We start from the raw sequence: 16535 nt of genomic DNA, 5'->3' as shown, positions 1-16535 counted from the left end.
ACTACCTCGAGTCTGATATAGTCTGATAAATGCTATAACCTGAGACCAGGTTAGTGCAGTGGGTCCCAAATTGCTTTAGCTGTTGGAGAATAAAATACCTACGGTACCTAGTATTCCCTGGTGGTTCCCCATCCAGGTACTAACCAGGCCCTGCAGTGCTTGGCTTCCAAGATCAGACGAGTTTGGGCATACTCAGTGTGGTCTGACCGTAGGTAAATCTGTCTCCTAGGCGCACCGTTTTCCGATTATATTGGGACCCAGGATATCAATCACAGAATAAATGAGTATCGGGTTGTATGTGGTCAAAAAATAATACAATAGGCTGCCAGATTATTGCTGGGAGATCTAATCAATAGTAGTCTGAATTGAGGCAATAATATTAGCCGTAGGGTCTTGGGGTTGGTATTTCCAATGTCAGGCTCTATTACAATTGTGCTCCCACACGTAACAAAATAAATAAGAGTTGCTCAACAGGGAAGTAGAAAGGAAGAAAGATTTGTAATCACCATAATATCCTTGTTTTTTTCAATCTTATACAGTTTGTTACACAGTGAGAGCCCGAGGTTTGGCAAGGCTTACTCGTAGGTGGTAATGTAAAGTATACACATAAACAGCAGATTGAGTGCCAACAAATAATTCTAACAATCCCTCTGCCTCCCATATACTTGTAACATGGCTGGAAGAATAGGTGCCACAGAAAATATTTTGAGCAGTTTGAAAATGTGGTAATAGCCTAAGCAAAAAAAAGGGCTTTGTAGTGCCCACAATTATCAAGACAATAGGAAGTGTATCTAAAGTACAATATAATTCTTAATTTTGTAAATTCTGAGATTGATTAATGCATATATCATAATTACATCAGTCCCTTGTAGGCGGGTTCCTCTTTCTCTACCCTTACCCAGTAATCATGCACCAAAAGTAATGTTATGCATAGAAAGCCATAAGGAGTATAAATACATCACATAACAGAAAAGTTTTTTACTTTCCCCTATTAGCTGGGGAAGTATATGGTGAATCCTATGGGAAAGCAAGGGGGAGCTACGGCTGGGCAGAGAGAACCCGTTTTCGGCCAGGGGCCGATGGCTATCTTACTCAACCTATTCGGGAGACCCGCAGACCAAGGGACAAAGCAAGAGTCAAGGAGTGAGGTGCCGGCAGCCGCGGTCCGTGCGACCGGAAGTTCAGGCGCCGGAACCGGAAATGACGCGCGTTTCGCTCCAAGAGCTTGATCAAATGATTGCCTGCTCTCGGAGTTCCCCGCTGCCTGTATTTATGAGAGTGCACAGCCTATCAATGGTAGAGGAGGTGTGAAAAACACCCCCCTGTAATCATCTGTGTTAAATCTCCTGCGATTGGAGAGTAAATATAAACGAGCTGGGACTGATTAAAAAATAATTAATATAATCATTAAGAATATAATATGAATCAGCATATTATTCTGCTTATCTGGTTAAGTTTGGAGAACGGAAAAGGGGACAATTAACCTCGAATTGAAAAAATAATAATATATATATATATATATATATATAAAATATATAATAATAATAATAATAATAATAATAATAATAAAAATACATTAAATGAAAAATATAAGTAAATGAAAGTAGTGTAGTAAATACAAAGAGGTGAAAAGGGTCAATAACAGGAGATTGTGAGTTATGAATAACCAGATATATATAACAATGAGAGCCTATTGAATATTAATTATTAAAAGCAAAAAGTAACTGTTTGTATTAAATGGGGGGGGGGAATTGTGGTTGTGATAAGTGTATTTTGTAGGGAATAATTGTCAGAAACCGGGTGAGGAAAAAATATGGGGGGGAGGGGGGGTTTGGGCAGGGGGAAAGGGAAAAAAAAGGGGGGATGGGAAGGATAGGGTGAGTTAAATGGGGAGGAAGGATGGTGTGGGAAGTGTGAGGAAGGATAGTGTGGGAAGTATGAATTGGGACAAGAGGAAAAAGGGGGGGGAGGGGGAGGATGGGGAGGGGAGAAGACTGGTATGATGGGGAGGAAGAAAAGTGTGGGAAGTATGAGTCAGGACAAGGGGAAAAGGGAGGGCGAAAGTGTGGTGAGGGGGAAAGGGTAAGATGGGGGTGGGTGGCGAGGATGTAAGGGCATGAATTGGAGAGTGTGGACCAAGTGAACTGGTGGATGTAGGGGCAGTGATTGAGGTTTTGGATGGGAAGAGTGCCCTTGCGTGTGTCAGCATGAATGTAAGGAGTCTGAAAAGGTGTTTGAAATAGTGTGGTAAGCGTGAGAGTACTGGGGAAGAAGTGATGATGACATGGTGAATTGAAAGTGAAAACTGGGTGGAAATGAAAGTGAAAAAAATGAAAAATATTGGCAAACTAAAGTGTGAAAAGGTGAGAAGAACAATATTGGTGCACATGTTTTGGAAAGAAAGGGAATGGAAACACCTAAAAGTGTGCGTCAGTGAGGTTAAGTATGGCAAAATAGAATAAGATTGTTGGAGAGAACGTTTTTACAAAAAGACACTATAATTAAGGTATTCATTTAAACACTTTGGTGCCAAGGTGTCTAGTTTAAAGGTCCATTCACTCTCCTTCCTAAGGAGCATTTGTGTAATGTCTCCACCTCGGATTCCTGGTTTGATTTGCTCAAGGCCGTGTACTTTGAGGTCTTGTACTGAGCCTGAGTGATGAGTTAGGAAGTGTTTTGAGATAGTTGTCAGTTGTTGCATTCTTTGTTGGTGCTTGTCAGCATTCCTGATATTGCTCATGTGTTCAAGAGTTCTGATTTTTAACATGCGAGTAGTCATTCCTACATATCTCAGATCGCATGGGCAGGAAATGCAGTAGACGACATTCTTGCTTCCGCAATTGAAGAAATCATTAATTTTTATCTTGTCACCATATTTGTCCACCAGTTCTTGTTTGTTAACCACATGTTGGCAAATCTTACAATTACCGCAAGGGTGGCTTCCTTTTATTAGTGGCTCACGTGATGGTTGTTGTATAAAATGACTACTGACTAGAAGGTCCTTTAGATTGGGTGATCGCCGCCAGCTATGTTCAATTTTGGTGTTTAATTTTTTGGCCAGATCTTCATCAGAGAGTACAATGTGCCAGTGTGTTTGCAGGATTGACTTGATCTCCCTCCATTCCTTGCAGAAATCTCCCACAAATCTTATGGTCTGGGATTCTTCCTTATGTTTTTTTGTTGTTGTTGTTGTACTGAAAATTAAGTTTTCTCTTGTTGTCTTAGTTAGGTTATTTCTTGCTTTTTTAATGGATCGCATGCTGCATCCTCTGTCCTTTAATCTGAGTGTCAGTTCTTTACTTCTTATCTTGAAAACTTCGTCGTTTGAGAAATTTCTCCTAAGGCATAGGAATTCTCCTTTCGGAATATTGGTTATTGTATGGGGGAAATGTGAACTGGTTTGATACAAAAGAGTGTTGGTAGCTGTGCTTTTCCTATATATTTCCGTGGAGATCATGTTGTTAGTATCCCTATAGATTCGAAGATCCAAGAAGGAGATGCTGTCCTTATGGTAGTCACAAGTGAATGAAAGATTAAGAGTATTGTTGTTGAGTTGCTGTATAAATTCAAAAAGTTTGGTTTGTGTGCCATCCCATATGATTAGGATGTCATCAATGTAATGTGTCCACAGTATGATATGTTTGGTATATGATTCACAGAGGTCAGAAAATACAAACTCCCTCTCCCATCAACCCAGGAAGAGGTTGGCGTACGTGGGGGCGCAAGCTGCCCCCATCGCTGTTCCTCTTACCTGGGTGTAGAAGAGGTTGTTGAAGGTGAAATAGTTCTTGTTCAGTACAAATTGGAGGAGTTGTATCAGGAATTGGTGAAAATCATCCATTCCCCGCATTCTCAGAAAATATTCCACTGCCTGGATGCCAAGGTCATGTTTTATGCTTGTATATAAGGCCTCAACATCGAGGCTAACGAGATGTGTTTCCTCCAAATGTATGTCACTGATCTTTCTGAGGACATCAATCGTATCCCTGGTGTATGATGGGAGTTCCAAAACGTAGTCCCTAAGATGTGTGTCCACAAATATGCAGGCTCTCTCTAATAGGCCGCCATTTCCTGAGACTATGGGCCGACCGGGGGGGTCTCGGAGATCCTTGTGAACCTTTGGTAAAAGGTAAAATGTTGGTACTTGAGGATTATCCACCGTTAGATAGTCCTGTCCTGACTTGGTTATAGTGCCATCGTGATATGCCCTGTTGATGATATTCATATAAAGTTTAGTGTATCTTTCTGTTGGGTCAAAAATACTCTTTTGGTAGCATGATTGATCATCCAGTTGTTTCTTGGCTTGTTTAAGATATAGTTCTGTTGGCCAAATCACGACATTCCCTCCTTTATCCGACGGTTTCAGAACTACGTCAGTCCAGGTTTTAATCTCCTGGAGCGCCCTCCGTTCGTTCGGCGTCAGATTACCTGCAGGGTGATGGTATTTCTTATTCAGATATAGTCTGTCCAGATCCCGAGAAACCAAGTTCGTGAATACTTTAACCTCTGGGCATACGGTATCCTTGGGGAAGAAAGTTGATTTTTTTCTTCCGCAAGGGTCTTGTTTGTTGTGTAGAAGAGATTGACTCGTTAGGGTCAGCAAGTTCTTCCAATGTTGCCAGAGCTAGCCTTTCTTGTGACGACAGATTTTCCAAGTCAGAGGAGGATTCGGATGTTCCTTTTCTCTCTGTAAAAAATTTTGCTAATAGTAATTTTCGTGCAAAAAGTTGTAAGTTAGTTTGCCACTGGAATCTGTTGAATCTTTTCGTAGGTGAGAAGGTTAAACCTTTTTCCAAGACTGATTTTTGTTGTGCTGTGAGAGTATGACTGGAAAGGTTGATTATTTGAAGTTTATTATAAGACTGATTTAATTCTGATTCCTGCGGTTGGGATACCGGTTTGGAGATGGTGAGCCCCATTATTATCTTCCTCTTCTTCTTACTGCGTCTCGTTTTTCTTTTACTTGGTAGCCTCGTGCTCCCCTGGTTTGCTCTAAAAAACCGGTCACTGAGTTGTTAGTTATTCTAGATGTTGAAATGCTTCTACGGTCAGAAGTATGGCTGTCAATTTCATCTGCGCTGGATAGGTCTACTTCTGAGGAAGATGGGGTATTGGAGTGTCCCACGGGGCGTTCCTTTCTAATCGGTCTGTTCCATTGGAATATCTTATTGTTGAAAAAATCCCTCTTGTCCCTAGTAAACTTATTTTTCTTCCTGTCAATTATAGTCTGTTCGTATACTTGAAGGTCCTTCTTGATTTTCTCAAATCTATTTTGAAATACGGGATTTTGTTCCCATTGTTCCAGATTCTTGGCAATTTTGTCAATTTCTTTGGTACATTCGTCCAAGACAAGGTTGTTATGCTTTATAAGGATGCTAATTAGCTCATAAGAGCATTTGAGCAGAGTAGTTTCCCACTCCTGTCGTAGGTTGGCGGTGAATAGTTCGAATGAAGGGAATAATTTAGGCCTAAGGCCTCTGGGTATAATTTTTTGTTTCTGGTAGTTCTCCAAACTTGTTAGATCCCAATTCGTACGTGTCTGTCTTTGTAAAATATATTTAAATTTCAGGATTTCATCCTCCCAGTTGGGATCTGGATCCTTAATATCGTCCCCAGTGGGAAAAATGCTTTCCAAATCTTCCGTTCTGCGCTTGGTACTTAATTCAGTTTTAAGATTGAAGGTGGTCATAATTCGGCAATGGGGATGGTAAGTATATGAACTGGTAATTTTCCGATCCGTGCTAGATTTAGGAGCTGAGATAGACCTCAGTTTGTACAGTCTTAACAAGAAGAAATAAATCTGCACAGGATATAACAATTGTAGTTCAGTGGATTAGAAATCTTATTATTAGACCAACGTAAAAGCCTACTTTAATGATTAATTCAGCAAATGGTTGGTGGTGCTCCCGGAAGATAGTTATGACAACTATGAAACAACAGGTATGGTCTTTTAGAGAAAACAAAAGACCAAAAAAAAGCAACTATAAGCCTTTTCCAGGGCACATTTGAAAAATTGAAATGGTGAAATTATTAAAAAATAACTTTTATTGATATATATTTAAGAAAAGACGAGAGCTGGCATCGATAATTAGAAAGCATGAATGTTCACAAGTACTAATGTACCTATTATAGGCGAATTAATAATGTAAGTAAGCGAAAATAAATGAGCCCTCATCCAAAGAAATGATTCATACATATCCTCTGTAATCGAGATTTTATTTGAATGAGGTCACTACCTCGAGTCTGATATAGTCTGATAAATGCTATAACCTGAGACCAGGTTAGTGCAGTGGGTCCCAAATTGCTTTAGCTGTTGGAGAATAAAATACCTACGGTACCTAGTATTCCCTGGTAGTTCCCCATCCAGGTACTAACCAGGCCCTGCAGTGCTTGGCTTCCAAGATCAGACGAGTTTGGGCATACTCAGTGCGGTCTGACCGTAGGTAAATCTGTCTCCTAGGCGCACCGTTTTCCGATTATATTGGGACCCAGGATATCAATCACAGAATAAATGAGTATCGGGTTGTATGTGGTCAAAAAATAATACAATAGGCTGCCAGATTATTGCTGGGAGATCTAATCAATAGTAGTCTGAATTGAGGCAATAATATTAGCCGTAGGGTCTTGGGGTTGGTATTTCCAATGTCAGGCTCTATTACAATTGTGCTCCCACACGTAACATAATAAATAAGAGTTGCTCAACAGGGAAGTAGAAAGGAAGAAAGATTTGTAATCACCATAATATCCTTGGTTTTTTTCAATCTTATACAGTTTGTTACACAGTGAGAGCCCGAGGTTTGGCAAGGCTTACTCGTAGGTGGTAATGTAAAGTATACACATAAACAGCAGATTGAGTGCCAACAAACAATTCTAACAATCCCTCTGCCTCCCATATACTTGTAACATGGCTGGAACAATAGGTGCCACAGAAAATATTTTGAGCGGTTTGAAAATGTGGTAATAGCCTAAGCAAAAAAGGGGCTTTGTAGTGCCCACAATTATCAAGACAATAGGAAGTGTATCTAAAGTACAATATAATTCTTAATTTTGTAAGTTCTGAGATTGATTAATGCATATATCATAATTACATCAGTCCCTTGTAGGCGGGTTCCTCTTTCTCTACCCTTACCCAGTAATCATGCACCAAAAGTAATGTTATGCATAGAAAGCCATAAGGAGTATAAATACATCACATAACAGAAAAGTTTTTTACTTTCCCCTATTAGCTGGGGAAGTATATGGTGAATCCTATGGGAAAGCAAGGGGGAGCTACGGCTGGGCAGAGAGAACCCGTTTTCGGCCAGGGGCCGATGGCTATCTTACCCAACCTATTCAGGAGACCCACAGACCAAGGGACAAAGCAGGAGTTGAGGAGTGAGGCGCCGGCGGCCGCGGTCCGTGCAACCGGAAGTTCGGGCGCCGGAACCGGAAATGACACGCGTTTCGCTCCGAGAGCTTGATCACATGATCGCCTGCTCTCGGAGTTCCCCGCTGCCTGTATTTATGAGAGTGCACAGCCTATCAATGGTAGAGGAGGTGTGAAAAACACCCCCCTGTAATCATATGTGTTAAATCTCCTGCGATTGGAAAGTAAATATAAACGAGCTGGGACTGATTAAAAAATAATTAATATAATCATTAAGAATATAATATGAATCAGCATATTATTCTGCTTATCTGGTTAAGTTTGGAGAACCCAGGGCCAACCGCACCAGCATATGGTCTAACAAGGGGTCTGAGGATCTCATCTCGGTACCTAATGGCAGTCAAACTACCTCTGGCGTGCACATGGAGGGCTGTGCAGCCCCCCAAAGAAATGCCACCCCACACCATTACTGACCCACTGCCAAACCAGTCATGCTGCAGGATGTTGCAGGCAGCAGAACGTTCTCCTTGGTGTCTCCAGACTCTGTCACGTCTGTCACATGTGCTCAGTGAGAATCTGCTTTTATCTGTGAAGAGCACAGGTCGCCAGTGGCGAATTTGCCAATCTTGGTGTTCTCTGGCAAATGCCAAACGTCCTGCACGGTGTTGGGCTGTAAGCACAACCCCCACCTGTGGACGTCAGGCCCTCATACCACCCTCATGGAGACTGTTTCTGATCGTTTGAGTAGACTCATGCACATTTGTGGCTTGCTGGAGGTCATTTTGCAGGGCTCTGGCAGTGCTCTTCCTGTTCCTCCTTGCACAAAGGCGGAGGTAGCGGTCCTGCTGCTGGGTTGTTGCCCTCCTACGGCCTCCTCCACGTCTCCTGATGTACTGGCCTGTCTCCTGGTAGCGCCTCCATGCTCTGGACACTACACTGACAGACACAGCAAACCTTGCCACAGCTCGCATTGATGTGCCATCCTCGATGAGCTGCACTACCTGAGCCACTTGTGTGGGTTGTAGACTCCGTCTCGTGCTACCACTAGAGTAAAAGCACCGCCAGCTTTCAAAAGTGACCAAAACATCAGCCAGAAAGCATAGGAGCTGAGAAGTGGTCTGTGGTCACCACCTGCAGAACAACTCCTTTATTGGGGGTGTCTTGCTAATTGCCTATAATTTCCACCTGTTGTCTATTCCATTTGCACAACAGCATGTGAAATTGATTGTCAATCAGTGTTGCTTCCTAAGTGGACAGTTTGATTTCACAGAAGTGTGATTGACTTTTAGTTACAATGTGTTGTTTGTGTTCCCTTTATTTTTTTGAGCAGTGTATATTGCTTCATTACACCCAGCTGAAGATGCTCACACCTCAGACCACAAATCACTTCATTCAGCTGTATTGGAACTTAGAAACATGTAAAATATTGTTTAACTCTGTAACACATGTTGATTGTGAAAATATATGTTACTAACCGATTTGTGTGTACACTTACTAACAATCGAGGTTAGACAACCACACTATTTGATAGAAGCAAATGTAAAATAACCTTTACAAGCATTTTGCTTAGTAGTATCTGCTGAATGACATTTAGCTTCCTAACATTTTTTTTTAAATAACCAAAAAATTTTTGTTAAACAAAACATACCCACATACATTTTTTTTATTTTTTACATTTTATTTGTGTGCTGCACACATAAACATATGTTGAAGAACAGCAACATCATCTTTTTATTTTCAAGTTTTGCAAATTCTGCTTCATTTGTATACTTATTGAAACAAATATTTACACATAATTCCTTAAAGTAAATAAAAGCAAAGAAACCATAATATGTAATGTTTGACCATTTCACAATAAAAAAAACACATATATATATTTTTTATTTTTTATAAAAATGTTACTGTTTCCGAATTAAAATATTTTGACTCCAAAAAAAGTGTGTTTGTTAAAACATATACCAATAATTGCTGTTGTGTAGAGTTTAGAGGCTAGAATTCACACTTTCTCTAGTTGAATATATTTGAACACAGTTATGGGCATTAGTCAATGTTTGAAGAAAAACACTATGGTGTCTTTAAGATAATAATTGCTAAATTACCACAAAATCATTTGACCAATTAAGTGATGATTGAATTGATTTACAATTGTCGAGTAGTTTCTTTAATTTGGGTGCAGGAAAGTAGGTTGTGCAATTTCTAAGGGTAAAACTGTTGTTAGCAAAAATGCAACATCAGAAACATGTACGCAAAAATTGCGTAAATTTGTAATATGTACGCAAAAATTGCGATTATTAGGATGGTTTTTGCAATATTTGCACATTTCACAAGGCCACCTTCTTTTTGTTAAATTAATTTAGTGTTGCAGTTTTTCCGTTTGGGCGTGCTTTCGCAATTTTGCTTTTGCTCGCAATTTTTGCTAATTTGTAATTTTTGCAATCCTTACTGAATTTGCCCCACAGTCTGATAGGCGACAGTAATTCAAGTAACCATGCAAAACAACAGAGGTCTGTAGAAGAACATCTGTAAATGTGGGTGTGGTAGAGCAGATGGTTGACATGGACAAAAGGTCAACAGGGTCAAAATGTCGTATGGTCAATGGTCAACACAAAAATGGTCAACATACTTTTTTTTGCATTTTTGGGGATAGTGTGGATAGTTTTGGCATCTGGGACCCCCAATTGTTGAAACCCATCCCCTCAAGCGCTCACTTTGCTCAGCACGCTTCGGATACAGTGTCGCTCTCCACTTCGCTCACCACAAGGTTACTAAAGGTTATGACTTGTGACATGGATAGTCATTGAAGAAAACTTTTCAAAACATGAAAAAAACTAAAAAAGTATCGACCATATGTGTGTCGACTACTGTCACATCGACCATATGAACCTGTTTTCCAGTGTCGACCTTTCATATGTCGACAATGTGTCCATGTCGACCTTGTGTCTGTCGATCATATGGGCTAGACCTAAAGACTGTCAATTAAATGTATGCTGACCAAAAGTTCGGTTCCCGCTGAATGCACAGCAGCAGAAGGGCGCACCAGGTTCCACTTCTGTTAGCTGAGATTAAACACTGAGGCTACATGGGGCACAGCACAGGCTCACAAAACTGGATAGTTAAAGACTGGAATAGCTCGCCTGGTCTGGCAAATCTCTATTTCTGCTGTGACATATAACTGGTATGGTTAAATATGGCATAAACAACATAAATCTATGGATACATGCTGCCTTGTGTTAATGGTGAAGCTGGCCGTGTTAGCACAATGGTGTGGAGAGTGTTCCTATTGAGAACTTTTTAAATGCCACTGAGTAAATTAGTATTGTTGATGACCATGTTCATCCCTCTATGGCCATAGTATTCCCCTCCTCAAATGATTTCTTCCATCAGGAAAACTTGCCATGTTACAAAGCACATGCCATCTCAAGCTGATTTCACTAACATGACAGTGAGTTCAGCGTACTGCAGTCAACAGATCCCAATCCAATAAAGCACCTAGTGGATGTTGTGAAACAGGAAACTCGGCATGCATGTACAGCCAATTAATCTGCAGCAACTGCGTGTTGCTATAATGTCATCATTGAATAGAATATTCTGTAAGTAATGTTTCCAACAGGGCTACATAAACATATGGCAGGCCTGGGTACTAGAGGAGGGAGTGGCCAAACACTGGGCTGTTAAAAGTTTGACTATAAATTCTATGAAAAGCGACAGCACATGCCTTGCAGTGGGGCATTGCTCCTCCTCCATGGCTGGCACGGCCCCTGTTAGGTTCCACAGACAAATCTAAGCCCCACTTGGGCCTCTCCTGGTTTCCAACACCATGTTGAATTCATGCCACAAATAATTCAGGGGTCCAGTACTAGAAGGTTGTACCTAATGAAGTGGATATTAAAAAAACTGATACTATGTATTATATTTGACATTATAGAGGTCACAAAAATCTGAAGGGAATTCCAATATCTGTAATAAATTACAGTAATGTTGCATTACTCCTTATAATGCATGCAAGTGATGACCTAAGAACTCTCTGTTTATACAGATATCAATTCGTTTATACATATTGTAATCTCATATTATACATGTATTAATGTTCCTTGTAATTTCTTCAATGATGCAGACTTTAATTCACCTCTAGAAAGTCATGTAAATATACAGTTAGGGCCATATTTATTTGAATATTGCCAAAATTGTCCTTATTTTGACTAGATAAGCCACCACAATGGATTTAAAATGAAACAATTGAGATATGACATGCAGACTTTAAGATTTAATTCAAGGATTTGAACAAAAATATTGCATTAAATGTTTGGGAACTGCAACCATTTTTATACACAGTCTCCTGTTATGAGGGGCTTAATTGTAATTGGACAAATAATCATGATCATAAATAAAATGTTGATTTTTAATACTTTGTCAAGAATAATTTACAGGAAAAAATGTCCTAAGTCTTGAACCTATGGACATCGCTAAAAGTTTGGTTTCCTCATTTGTTATGCTTTGCCAGAAATGTATTGCAGAGGTCTTCAGTTGGAGTTTGTTTGTGGGTCATTCTGCCTTCAGTTTTGATTTTTGCATGGGAAATGCATACTTGATGGAGTTGAGATCAGTTGATTGTCGTGGCCATTGCAGAATATTCCACCTGGTTGCCTTAAAAACCTCCTGGGTTGCTTTCACACAGGGCCAGTGCTAGGGTGTACAGCGCCCCCCTGCAAACTATAAATTTGCGCCCTCCCTCCCATACTTGACAGAACATGGGGGGGCGGGGTGACACAGTGACAGAACACAGGGGGGACATACAATGACAGAACACGGGGAGGGACGCACAATGACAGAACACGGGGAGGGACGCACAATGACAGAACACGGGGAGGGACGCAACGACAGAACACGGGGAGGCACGCAACGACAGAACACGGGGAGGGACGCACAATGACAGAACACGGGGAGGGACGCAACGACAGAACACGGGGAGGCACGCAATGACAGAACACGGGGGGGTGACACAGTGACAGAACACGGGGAGGGACGCACAATGACCGAACACGGGGAGGGACGCAATGACAGAACATGGGGTGGGACGCACAATGACAGAACACGGGGAGGGACGCAATGACAGAACACATGGGGGGCACAATGCCAGAATACAGTGGGGGGGGCACAATGACAGAACACGGGGAGGGACGCAATGACAGAACACGGGGAGGGACGCACAATGACAGAACACGGGGAGGGACGCACAATGACAGAACACGGGGAGGGACGCACAATGACAGAACACAGGGATGGACGCACAATGACAGAACACAGGGGGGGCACAATGACAGAACACAGGGGGGGCACAATGACAGAACACAGGGGGGGCACAATGACAGAACACGGGGAGGGACGCACAATGACAGAACACGGGGAGGGACGCAATGACAGAACACATGGGGGGCACAATGCCAGAATACAGTGGGGGGGGGCACAATGACAGAACACGGGGAGGGACGCAATGACAGAACACGGGGAGGGACGCACAATGACAGAACACAGGGATGGACGCACAATGACAGAACACGGGGAGGGCCGCAATGACAGAACACGGGGAGGGAAGCACAATGACAGAACACGGGGAGGGACGCAATGACAGAACACGGGGAGGGCCGCAATGACAGAACACGGGGAGGGACGCACAATGACAGAAAACGGGGAGGGACGCATAATGACAGAACACGGGGGGGTGACACAGTGACAGAACACGGGAGGGACGCACAATGACAGAACACGGGGAGGGACGCAATGACAGAACACGGGGAGGGACGCACAATGACAGAACATGGGGAAGGACGCAATGACAGAACACATGGGGGGGGCACAATGCCAGAATACAGTGGGGGGGGGCACAATGACAGAACACGGGGAGGGACGCACAATGACAGAACACAGGGGGGCACAATGACAGAACACAGGGGGGCACTATGACAGAACACAGGGGGGCACAATGACAGAACACAGGGGGGGCACAATGACAGAACGCGGGGGGGTGACATATTGACTTTGGCAAAACATCGGCGCGTGGGACAGAACACAGAATTACCTTGTGATCTCACCTCCAGGAACCTAAATGGATCCCTCTCCTGCGTCCTACTCTCCGCTGCTTCTGCTGCCTCAATCCGGTGCTGCTAACAAGCTTGCTTGCACCCCCATGCTCTCCCCTGCCCAGTGACCTGAAGTGAAGCGCAGCGCTCAAAGCCGCGCCCGCCCGCTGGGGATGCCGTGTTTGTGGCTCCAGCGCTGCCCGTCTTTGCCCACGGCAGCCACAGTGCTGCCTTGTGTGGCTGGTCACTGGGCCGGAGAGCGTGGCTGAGATGACTCCAGGGGATTGCTGGCGGCCGCGGCAGCAATATGAGGTGCAGCGGGGCGACAGGGGGGAACATCTTGCTGCAGTCTCGTTAGGGGAGGGAGGGGGAAACGGATGCCGCACCGTGTCCACACACACAGCAGCCGTCAGCAACGGTCTTGTAGAGCATAGGGATGCAGAGCAGGAAGAGCGCCTCTGCATCCTGGCGCCTACCTGCTTTGCATCCCCTTGCTGAGCGGGTCACGCCGGCTCTGCTTTCACAGTATGTTTTAGGTCATTGGTGTTCATTCCGAGTTGTTCGCTAGCTGTTTTCGTTAGCAGCGCAGCATTTAGGCAAAAAAATGGCACTTCTGCGCATGCGTACGTGGCGCAATGCGCATGCGCGATGTACTTTCACAACAGCCGATGCTTTTTCACACAAGGTCAAGCGAAGCTTTTCAGTCGCACTGCTGGCCGCAGAGTGATTGACAGGAAAGGGGCGTTTTCGGGGAGTGTGCTGAAAAACGCAGGCGTGTCAGATACAAACGAAGGCATGCCTGGGAAAACGCAGGTGTGGCTGGCCGAACGCAGGGCGTGTTTGTGACGTCAAAACAGGAACTGAACAGTCTGAAGTGATCGCTAGCTAGGAGTAGGTCTGAAGCTACTCTGAAACTGCTCAAAAATATTTTGGTGCCGCTCTGCGATCCTTCCGTTCGCACTTCTGCTAAGCTAAGATACACTCCCAGAGGGCGGCGGCTTAGCGTGTGCATTGCTTCTAAAAGCAGCTAGCGAGCGAACAACTCGGAATGAGGGCCATTGAGCCTTATTCAGAGATGGAGGGGGTAATTCAGACCTGATCGCTTGGGTGTGTTTTTTGCATCCCTGCGATGAGGTAGTCGCCTCCTACAGGGGGAGGGTATGCTGTGTGTGCAGGTGTGTGATTGCATGTGTAGCAGAAGTGCACAAACATAAGTTTGTGCAGTTTCTGCTCAGCCCAGGACTTACTGGATGATCGGGGCCGGAGCTGACGTCAAAATCCCTCCCTCTAAATGCCTGGTTCCTCCTGCGTTTTCCCGGACACTCCTTTAAAACGGTCAGTTGCCACTCACAAAAGCCCTCTTCCTGTCAATCTCCTTGTGGCCGCAGCAACGGGGATCGCCAGTCAGCGACGGGATGGTGCAAAAATTCTGAACGCACCTGCAATCCCCGTTGCCGCAGACCGTCGCACCTGCGCAGTGCGGCGCATATGCATGCACAGTTCAGATCTGATCGCAGGCTGTGAGAAAACACAGCTTAGCAATCAGGTCTGAATTGGCCCCCGAAGCAGCGGCTGCGTTTGCATGCAGCCGCCGCGTGTGCAAACCTTCACCATGCTAACGCATCCCGAAAGGATGTGATCGCATAGTGATTGACAGGTGATGGGCATCCAGGGACAGCGACGCAGCGTTGGGGGAGGTGATCATGAAATGCAGGTGTGTTATGGCCGTTTTCGGTGCCGGCCTATGACGTGACCTGCATTTCCTGCATATGGAAACATGGCAGCGGGACCCCTGCCTACGCAGCCAGCCAGGGGTCGACCTCTATTCCATGTGTTCACAATTAAATTGTGAATGCATTGCGGGGCAGCGCCACACATGCTGGGCGGCCTTGCCTTGAGTATACAGACGCAGATTTTGCTGCAGAAGCAAGATCTGTATCCATCTCTGAATATCCCCCATTGTCCATCAGCAACTTTGTAGAATTTGTCTCAATGTAAGCAGACAGTATATATTTATACACTTCAGAATTCATCCAGCTACTTCTGTATTCTGTCACATCATCAGTAAACAAAGGCGCAGCCTGAACATTGTGGGCCCCATAGCAACATTTTGAATTGGCCCCTGTCCCAATGCTTCTAGAGAGACACCTAGCTGAAGCAGTTGTTAATTGTATGCCCCATAGTAGTTCCCTAGTTAATTTTCTGAATCATAGTAGTGCCTTAGTTAATACTGTGCCGCATAGCAGAGCCCTAGTTTATTCTATGAATCATAGTAGCGCCCTAGTTCACATTAGGTCACATTGTAGGGCTGCCAGTACACATTATGGCACACAGCATACCCAGTTCATATTATGTCACATTACAGTATCCCCAGTTTATATTATGCCACATAATAGTGCCTCCACTTCATATTGTGCCACATTACAGTGTACCAGTACCAGTGGCGGAACTAGTGAGTGGTGGGCCCAGGTGCAAGAAAATGCTTTGGGCCCCCCTCCCAACTCCAAATTAGGGACTTTTTGCATTCACCCGGAAGTCGGAATAAATAGGTTGGAAGGCGCCTAGGGGACTAGTTAATGTACAGCAGCTACACTGAAGTCCCTGACCGTGCCTGCCACTGGCTCATTGGTGCAAGGGGAAGCAGCTGTGTGGGTGTGGCCAAGCATCTGGGCGCTCTGACTAGAGAAGCCCCAACAGGAGTCTTGGCTTGTGACGTGTCTGCACACTGCTGTGTGTCGAGGCCACATACACATTAGCAAATGTAACATAGCAATAATGGACACATAATCATATAAAGAAAAGCACAAAAGCATATAAATAAATAAAAAAGTAACAGTGAGAAAGGACTGCACGGTGGCTGTCCTTAGAACTATAGGTGCATACACACGGTGAGATACTGTCTATGCCCGATTTTGAATATGGCATACTTTGAACTGATAGTCAAGATTGACTTGCCTGCACAGTCTATTTTTTTCTTGCGATACCGATCCCACGGGAGCGCGCATCGGTATTGCAAGCTGTATACACATGTTGCGATTTGCACTAAGTTTCTGAACGATTTTGACTATACAGTCAAAATCGTAAGCTTACAC

General features: G+C 43.9%; 1 protein-coding gene and 2 pseudogenes across 2 annotated transcripts in view; 1 reads left to right on the top strand and 2 right to left on the bottom strand.

The window, feature by feature from the left end:
- Positions 1-16535, top strand: part of FAM107B (family with sequence similarity 107 member B) — a 543269-nt gene that overhangs the window by 370706 nt on the left and 156028 nt on the right. The window lies entirely within an intron of this gene.
- On the bottom strand, positions 96-214 carry LOC134938963 (5S ribosomal RNA; annotated as a pseudogene).
- LOC134939173 (5S ribosomal RNA) lies at positions 6327-6445 on the bottom strand (annotated as a pseudogene).

This window comes from Pseudophryne corroboree, chromosome 6, assembly GCF_028390025.1.
Source record: "Pseudophryne corroboree isolate aPseCor3 chromosome 6, aPseCor3.hap2, whole genome shotgun sequence".
NCBI classification, from domain to species: Eukaryota; Metazoa; Chordata; class Amphibia; order Anura; family Myobatrachidae; genus Pseudophryne; species Pseudophryne corroboree.
Note: the sequence above shows the minus strand (reverse complement) of the source record. Positions and strands in the feature narration are given on the sequence as shown.